Here is an 8,950-nt window from a genome sequence, read left to right as displayed (position 1 = left end):
GTGTATATGTGTCTGTATATGTGTACGTGTGTGTGTGTGTGTGTGTGTGTGTGTGTGTGTGTGTGTGTGTGTGTGTATGTGTGGTGTGTGCTAGGGCTTAAATCCAGGACCCTGAGCATGATAGGCACCCACCCTACCACTGAATTACCTCCTTAGATCTTCCAAAGTAATTTAGGATTCCAGGCTTATGAGTCCTTACCACAAGACTTCTTTTTCTTGAGACAATGTGTCACGTATCCTAGACCGACTTTGACTGACTGTGGTGTGGAAGATAACCTTGAACTCTTGATCGTCCTGTCTCTGCCTCGGAAATACTGGGATTTTAGGTATGCACCATGTGCAAATGGTCTTTTCAAAGTTATGCTTAAGCTATGGTAAGAGCTACAGACATATAACTGGTTGTGCTTGACACCAGGTTTCATTAGTTTGTAATTGCGTTATCTTGTTTGTGGTTTTCCTGATGTCTCCAATCCCAATGTTTCAAAAGATTGATACACAGTTTAGTTTTGTCTAGATGAGGGGCAACTTTAGCGTCAGTGACCCCATGCTGATATATCTCTTGTAGCTGGGGCCCCTGTAGAAGCTTAGTCCCCAACCAAAACCCTCTAATTTGCTCTGCTTTTCACAGCTGTGTTTCTCTGGAGAATCCTAAAGAAAGTCATCACTCTGGATTATTTAGGCTTCATCGTGCATACTAGGCAAGTATTCTTCCACAGAGTATTGACTATTTCCCCCAAGCAACATTTGACCTCTGACCTTCTCCTTAAACCATCTCTTCTGTTTGAGAAGAAGTTCTCCACCCCAACCCACCCCTCCCCATCCCCCTCCCATCACTGCTATTCTTTCAGACCCTCTGCTTCCTTCGGGTATCAATGGGGCGGGCGCTTGCCACTTGGTCTTGCTTCCTCTTCTCAGCACTCTGTCTTCTCCTCTGAGGTGAGTCTCTGCTTCTAAGTTCAGTGACTACTGCAGACCTCTAGCCCCCCAACATTGCTGATCTTCATCCACTTTGCATCCAAGTTGTCCTAGGATCTCTTTCTGTTTTTTTGTTTTTGTTTGTTTGTTTGTTTGTTTGTTTTTTGAGATGGGGTTTTTCTGTATAGTCTTGGCTGCCCTTGACTCGCTTTGTAGACCAGGCTGGCCTCTAACTCACAGCGATCTACCAGCCTCTGCCTCCCGAGTGCTGGGACTAAAGGCATGTGCCACCACACCTGGCTTTAGGATCTCCTGTAGATCTCAACAGTGAGGAGTCTCTCAACTGACGTTTGCATTCTTCCGTGTTAATCTCGTCACTGAACTTCTCAGGCCTGCCAAATACTCCTGTTTACCAAAAACCAGCCTGAGTTTAATTCCTTCCCTTGCTGCATGCATCCTTATGGGAAATTCTGTTGACTTTTACCTCCAAAATATACCTTAAATTATCTTCTACTGTCGGGCACATGAACCATACCACCAGGGAACTGGCATGGAGCTGGGACAAGGTTGAGACATGTCCAAACCCCAAAAACCTCAGTCTTGAGACCAGCAGAAGTAAGGATCTCTTCTTCCTTGTTCCATGCCTACATGCCAAGTCCAAGTAGTCTCCCAACCACTACCCCCGCAATTCTTCAGGCACCTGGAATTCCTCTCCGTGCAAATAAAGGATCCCCAGTATCTCACGCCCAGCCAATGATATGCACCCACCCTGGAAATCCCTTCCCACTCCCCAAGGTTCATATCTGCTTTGTTCACCCCAAGTAAACACACACAGCTGTTTCTCGGAATATAGTCTAGGAGGTGCTGTTTCACTGGGAGCTAAGAGAGCTATAACGCTAGAACGCTCGAAGAAGGCCTTCTCCTCGGCACTCTCAGCCGGACTGGGATCCTGCAGACCTCACCTCTTCCAGCTTTTCATCCTTTCCAGCCTGGCATGTAGGAGTGATGGGGCACCCCAAGGAAGGAAGCAGAGCCTGGAGTCCCTACCACCACCACCACCACCGCCATCACCACCACCACCATCAACAACTCCTCTGCCTCCTCCTTTTCTTATTCTTTTTCCTCCTTCTCTTCTTTCTCTTCCTCTTTCTCTCCCCCACCTCCTTTTTTTTCCCCCTCCAATGCTATAGATGGATTCCATGGCTGTATCATACTGACCAGTTATCTACCATTAAGCTAGAGCCCCAGTGCCCTCTCCCATTTGCTGCCATCCCTGTCTCATGCCAAGCTCACTTACCTGCACCACTCCAACTGCCTTCAGATTGACTTTTTTCATTTGTGCCCACAATCTCATTTCTATTAAAAAATTCAGACAGCATCACTTTTCTCTTTGGGTCTCATTGCTATAATTGAAACTCATTGACATAGCTGCTCATCCCTACATGGTCTTCACTGTGCCCCTTGGACCTACCTCACCATATACCTTGCTACTCCTCGTCTTGCTCCTCCACTCTAAGCGCTGTTTGGCTTCCAAATTCTTTTTCTTTCTTTCTTTCTTTCTTTCTTTCTTTCTTTCTTTCTTTCTTTTTCTTTTTTCTTTTTTGTTTTTTTTTTTTTTTTTTTTTTTTGTTTTTTTGTTTTTTGTTTTCTTTTTGGCTTCCAAATTCTTATATCTGCTTTTTGGCCTAGTGTCTAGCTCCTGTCATTCTTCTGTCCTTAGCTGAAACAACTCCTGCTCAGAAAGGTCTTACGTGGCTGGGCGGTGGTGGCGCACGCCTTTAATCCCAGCAATTGGAAGGCGGAGGCAGGTGGATTGATGTGAGTTCGAGGCCAGCCTGGTCTACAAAGTAAGTCCAGGACAGCCAAAGCTACACAGAGAAACCCTGTCTTGAAAAACAAAAAACCAAACCAAAATAACAACAACAAAATGCCTTGCTTTGTCTCCAGCTCAGTTTAGTGTAGATAGACCCTCTGTAGCTGACCATGGTTGTGTATGTGGACACACATGTTTGTTGACTACCCATGTCTCTCAGGATCCAGTCTTGGTCACTGTAACACTATTTGTATCTATAAGGCACACAGTTAGTTAATATGTCCTAGCTGGTGGCTACATTTAAAAAATTTGACGGAGTAAGATTACCCACGTCAGACTTCCCTACAAATGGCATATTCAGTGGATGCCAGCTATTTCCACTGAAGTAGAGCAAGTATTGAGTGGAATCCTGTGACACAGCTACAGTCAGTAAGGAAAACAAGAGCTGCATTCATTCAGATGGCTGCTTTGTTGTTCATTTGATTGTTTTGTCCTTTGAGACTGGGTCTCCATATATAGTCCAGGTTGGTCTGGAACTCAGTATGTGGGCCAGGTTAGCCTCAAGCATGTGGCAATCCTCCTGTCTCTGACTGCTGACTGTTGGGATTACATACCCAGGTATGCTTTATTACCCCCCCTCCCACACACACGTGTATGTGTGTAGGTGAATGTATGTTTACAGGTGCATGTGCATTTGAGTGTATAAATGTGGAGGCCAGAGGATGACATCAGTATCTTCATCAGTTCCTCTTCACCTTACATATTGAGGCAGGGTCTCTTACTTGTATCCAGAAATCATGAATTTTACTGGTTTGCTAACTTGTCTCTGCCTCCTGAATACTGGGGTTACACAGTGGGCTAGGACACCCCACCCTCCTAGCATTTACATGGGTGCTAAGGATCGAAATTCTGATCTCCACACTTGTGTGCAAAGCATTTTACCCACTGAGACACCATGCCATTCCATTTTGTTATGTTTCACAGTCTTTTTATTCAGTTTCCTTGTTGGTTACGTAGCTCCCTATGACCTGAGATGTGAAAACTTCGAGACTTTCTTTCTTTTTTTGGTTTTTGAGACAGGGTTTCTCTGTGTAACAGCTTTGGCTGTGTCACCCTGCCCTGCCTGACTTTGAGACTTTCATGTACATTCTTGCATATGCTTTCCTTAAACGCATTCTGACACATTTCCTATTACCTCCATTTATAGAAGAACAGTGTGTCCAGCACAGTTTAGGACTTGACCTGACTCGGGTGATGAAGAAGACAGGACAGACCCACAGACTCATGTCTAGAAGAGCAGGGGTCAGGCCGGGTGTGGTGGTGCACACCTTTAATCCCAGCACTCAGGAGGCAGAGGCAAGTGGATCTCTGTGAGTTCAAGGCCAGCCTGGTCTACAGGGTAAGTCCAGGACAGCCAAGGTTACACAGAAAAACTCTGTCTCAAAACAAAAACAAAAACAACAACAACAAAAACAAAACCCTCATTCCTTGGATTCCACTTTTAGATTTGTTTACTCCACTACATCTTATAATGAGGAAAGAAAGGTATCCATGTTTTCTTAAAACACAGCTACATGTCATCACTGATTCTTGGCAGTGGACTTTTTGTTTATAAAATGTTGGGAACTTGGGAATTTGAGGAGAGGTGGCTTGGCAGTTAAGGGCACGTGCTGTTCTTCCAGAACGACCCAAGTTCAGTTCCTGGCGCCCATAACTGGTGGCTCACAAAGGCCTGTAAATTCAGCTCCAGGAGCTCTGACACTCTCTTTTAGTCCCTACACACACAGCGTAAATAAACACACACCCATAAATAATGTTTTCTTTTAAACTTTATTATTAAAAATAAAATGATGGCTCAAGTGGTTCAGAGTACTGACTGCTCTTCCAAAGGACCCCAGTACAAGCTCACAGCTGTCAGTAACTCCAAGATCTGATACCCTCACACAGACATACATGCAAGCAAAACACCAATGCACATAAAATAAAAATAACTAAATTATCTTTTTTAATGTTATGCCAGGTAGTGGTGGTGCACACCTTTAATCCCAGAACCCAAGAGGCAGAGGCAGGCTGATCTCTGTGAGTTCAAGGTTGGCCTGGTCTACAGAGTGAGCTCCAAAACAGCCAGGGCTACACAGAGAAACCCTGTTTTGAAAAAACAATAAATAGATAAATTAATTAAATTAAATGTTGCAAATTAAAAAAAAATCACACATGGAAATAAACCAGACCCCAGGACTATACAACTCGATGAACTTTAATACCATTGGAATAAAATATATAAATAGAACACTGAGAACCAACTGTCTCTCTTGTGTTTGCTAATGAGGCAGGAGGACCCATTAATGTGTTCAAGGTTAATGTGGACCACACATAGTGGGATCCTGTCTCTAGCAAGCAAACAAAGCTAATTTCTGCCTTGAGATCCCAGGATAATGAAGAGGAGAGAGTGCACCTTAGGCTGGTCCACTTTCTGACAGCCCCTTGCCCTTGAGGACATGGAGGGAAAGCAGAGCTAGAAACAGCCTGGGGTGAAGTCTTCACCTGCCTACAACCAGCAGGGGGCCTTCTGTGGGAAGGGCGCCTCCAAGATGACACACTCATGAGTATGGTGGGATCATAGTGCTTAGAGTGTGGGTTCAGTAGTGCCTTTTCTTTTGCTGAGAGGCAGCAGAAGGGAAGGCAACTTTGAGAAAGTTTCAGCACAGGGCTGGGAACACCTCTGCTTTGAAAGTCATAGCCGACTGGTGGCGCATGCCTTAAATCCCAGCACTCGGGAGGCAGAGGCAGGTGGATCACCGTGAGTTCGAGGCCAGCCTGGTCTACAAAGCAAGTCTAGGACAGCCAAGGCTACACAGAGAAAACCCTGTCTCGAAAAACCAAAAAAAGAAAGAAAGAAAATCATAACTGAGCAAAACTATTATAGAACTGATTTTTCCTTCTAGCTCGCTTCTTGATTTTCTCTTCATAAATAAGACTTTGGGAATTTCTAATTATTTTATATGCATGCCCCACTTTAACATAAACTTACTTCTTGTCTGCAGAGTTTAAAATTTCAAGGCATAGAAATCCAAGAAGTCCTTGAATCTCACTTTAAATAATGCTTTAGGGCTAGTATGCAGGTAGTGCTGTGACATCTTCCTTGCCTAGCATAGCCTAGGTCCTCACTTTGACTCCCCAGCACTTGGTTGTTTTGTTGTTGTTTGTTTTGTTTTGTTCCGAGACAGGGTTTCTCTGTGTAGTCCTGGCTGTCTTGGACTCGCTCTATAGACGAGGCTGGCCTTGAACTCAGAGATCTGCCTATCTCTGCCTCTCGAGTGCTGGGACTAAAGGCATGTGCCTCCACGCCTGGCCTCAACACTGTTTTTTGGGGGGTTTTTTTTTCTTTTTGGTTTTTTAATGATGCATTAGCTATCAAAAGATTTGATGTGAATTTTCTGTAAATAATAAGAAAAACTCCCTCGCAATGGAGTCTGTACTTCCATTATTCAACTCCATGTGAGCAGCTTTCCAACCATGTAAGCGGCGTATAATTCATCATCTGGTAGTGGGGTCTGGTTTATGTGTGTCTCTATCTGAATGTGTAACTTTTGACTCATACAAACCTGGGATGAATTTTCTGCACTTCTGTCTTTGCTGAGTCGTCAACATATAATAAGATTCTGCCCCTTGGCTGAATGGCCAAGTTAGGAATTGCGTTTTAAGCATGAGGAAACACAGATTTCACCACTACCACCCCCTCCTCCCGCCCCTTGTCGGCATTCTTTTTTTAAAAAAAGGTTGCTCAAAGTGGTGCTTAAAAGATAATTCTAGCTTGCTAAATTTAGGATATGGATAAAGTCCAAAGTGAGAATACTCCCTTTGGTAGTTGTGCAAGAGATGTTAATGTGTACAGCAAGGGCGGGTGTCTTCAACTCCTAATGATCCCTCCCTCCCTCCCTCCCTCCCTCCCTCCCTCCCTCCCTTATTCCCTCCTTCCCTCCCTCCCTTATTCCCTTCTTCCCTCCCTCCCTCCCTCCCTCTCTGACACACAGCATATAATTTAACAAGATTCAAAGTTAACCGAGATGGTGACAAACTCTTTACCACCATGACTACATACATTTTCAATATAAAATGAGGGGAGTTTTATATACAACTATGAATAAAGTACATGCTAAGTCCTGGCTTCAGTCCTTAGCACTCTTAAATAAATAGATAAATAAATAAATTATTTCATGTTTGAGTTATTTTAAAAAAAAAAAAGACCTTGAAGTCAGAGATATTCTTCAAAATTGGCATGCCAGTCAACTGTTTTTGTGGTACTAAGGGGTCAATTTCTGGGCACTGGGCATACCAGGGAAGGACCTAAGGCTTGCCTTCATTCTCTGTCTTTGTTTTTCTCTTTCTTTCTTTCTTTTTTTATTTGTTTGTTTTCGAGACAGGGTTTCTCTGTGTAGCCTTGGCTGTCCCAGACTCACTTTGTAGACCAGGCTGGCCTCAAACTCACAGTTCTGGGATTAAAGGCACACACCACCATATCCGGCTTCATCTTCATTCTAGCCTTTGAGTTTTTTGGTCCAGGATTTCACTTTGTAGCCTAGACTGGCCTTGGAATCCTGACCCTCTTGCATGAGGCCCTGAGAATGCTGGCTTTGCAAAGTGCCTGGCTTGCTCACCTTTGTATTTAAGGTATCTGTAGCCTGTTCTGAAATGCATTAAAACATATTGATAATAAAAAAGATATGTGATAAAAATAGATGTAGCGAATAGTTCACTCTACACCCTTTCTGCTATAAAAGGATGAAGGTGGCAGGTAGCACACATAGTTGAGACTAGCCTTTACTTCCCAGGAAGAGCTGGTACCAGACAAGGCAGCCATAGGGATATGTCATTGAATACCCCTTCCAACCTGGCCCCAGATGACAGATAGCCTAGTGGTCTTTGCAGCCCAAAAGACAGTCCAGGGCTAACAAATACAGAAAGACAGAGTAGATGGTATTGATCCATGATCCCTGAGTATTTCTGGAAGGGACATATTGCAGTTTTCAAGGTGACACACACACACACACACACACACACACACACACACACTCGCGTGTTGAACATTTTATTCCTCAGGTCATGTTGCTCTTTGAAGAGGCTATGGGCCCTTTAGGTGGGGGCCAGGGACTGCCTGGGTGGATGACTGACGCCTGTATAGCACGGGGTTGCTTCCTGTCTCATCCTGTTTGCTGATTTACATAGGCAGCTGAGTCCCACTCCTGCCACTATGCAGCCTTTTAGCAGCATGCCTTCCTGTCTGGATGGGCTGCATCTCCTCAGACCATGAGGCAGCATAAGTCTTTCCTCCTTTGTGACATATCTTGTCAGTCAACTGGTGACAGCAATGAGAACATGGTAGAAATGCATACAGAGCGGGTTTCCATGACCTCAGAAAGGAAACGGGCATGATTGAAAGCAAAAGCAACTTGCTAAAGAGCACCAATGGCTTGCTTTTTCTTTGGTCTTTGTCACTCTAGATACAATCCTTTAGTTTCTTGATCTCTGAGTTTTGTTATTATTTAGGGGGCATTGAAAACAGATTTCAGGACTTTGCCCACATAAGCGCCCCATGACCATGGATACTCCTAAGCCTTCCATGGGAGTTTTAAAGCCATCTCTGGCTTTCTATTGACATAAAAACTGAGTCAAAAATAACCCAGCAGAGATTTAAATGTTGAAAGTAGCAGAGAAAAGGATCCCCTGGCATGCTGTAATAACTACTGCAGTAAGAATTTGAGTTCCAATAGAGTTTTCTTCTGGTCTCATTGGCCTCTTCACACTTCAGCATCTATTTAATGTTCCACCCACCACAGTGTTATGAATGTCTTTGAGGATATCAGCATCTTCTTGAGACACAGTGCTTATTTGCTGAACATTTGCACCTCCCTCAGAGACCATCTCTGTGGGGACCCACACTCTCATTTAGGCATAAACCCTTAGCAATTCCTGGGGTCGTGGTAACAGCAGCTCATTTGGAGAAGTCTACAATTACATGGTATTCTTACTAATGTTAGATAAAATGCATAGATGAAAAAATGGGGAAAAAAAAAAAGAAAAATGTGCTGCTTTGTAGCCATCAAAAGTGTTTTCCATTATCACCTGATACTAATGTCCCCCTAGCTATTCCTCTACAGCGCACATATGATGGTTTCTTTTCTTTCTATGTTTTTTTGGGCAGGGGATCGAGACAGGGTTTCT

This window comes from Acomys russatus, chromosome 27, assembly GCF_903995435.1.
Source record: "Acomys russatus chromosome 27, mAcoRus1.1, whole genome shotgun sequence".
Classification (NCBI taxonomy): Eukaryota; Metazoa; Chordata; class Mammalia; order Rodentia; family Muridae; genus Acomys; species Acomys russatus.
The sequence above is the reverse complement of the archived record's forward strand: the minus strand, read 5'-3'. Positions refer to the sequence as shown.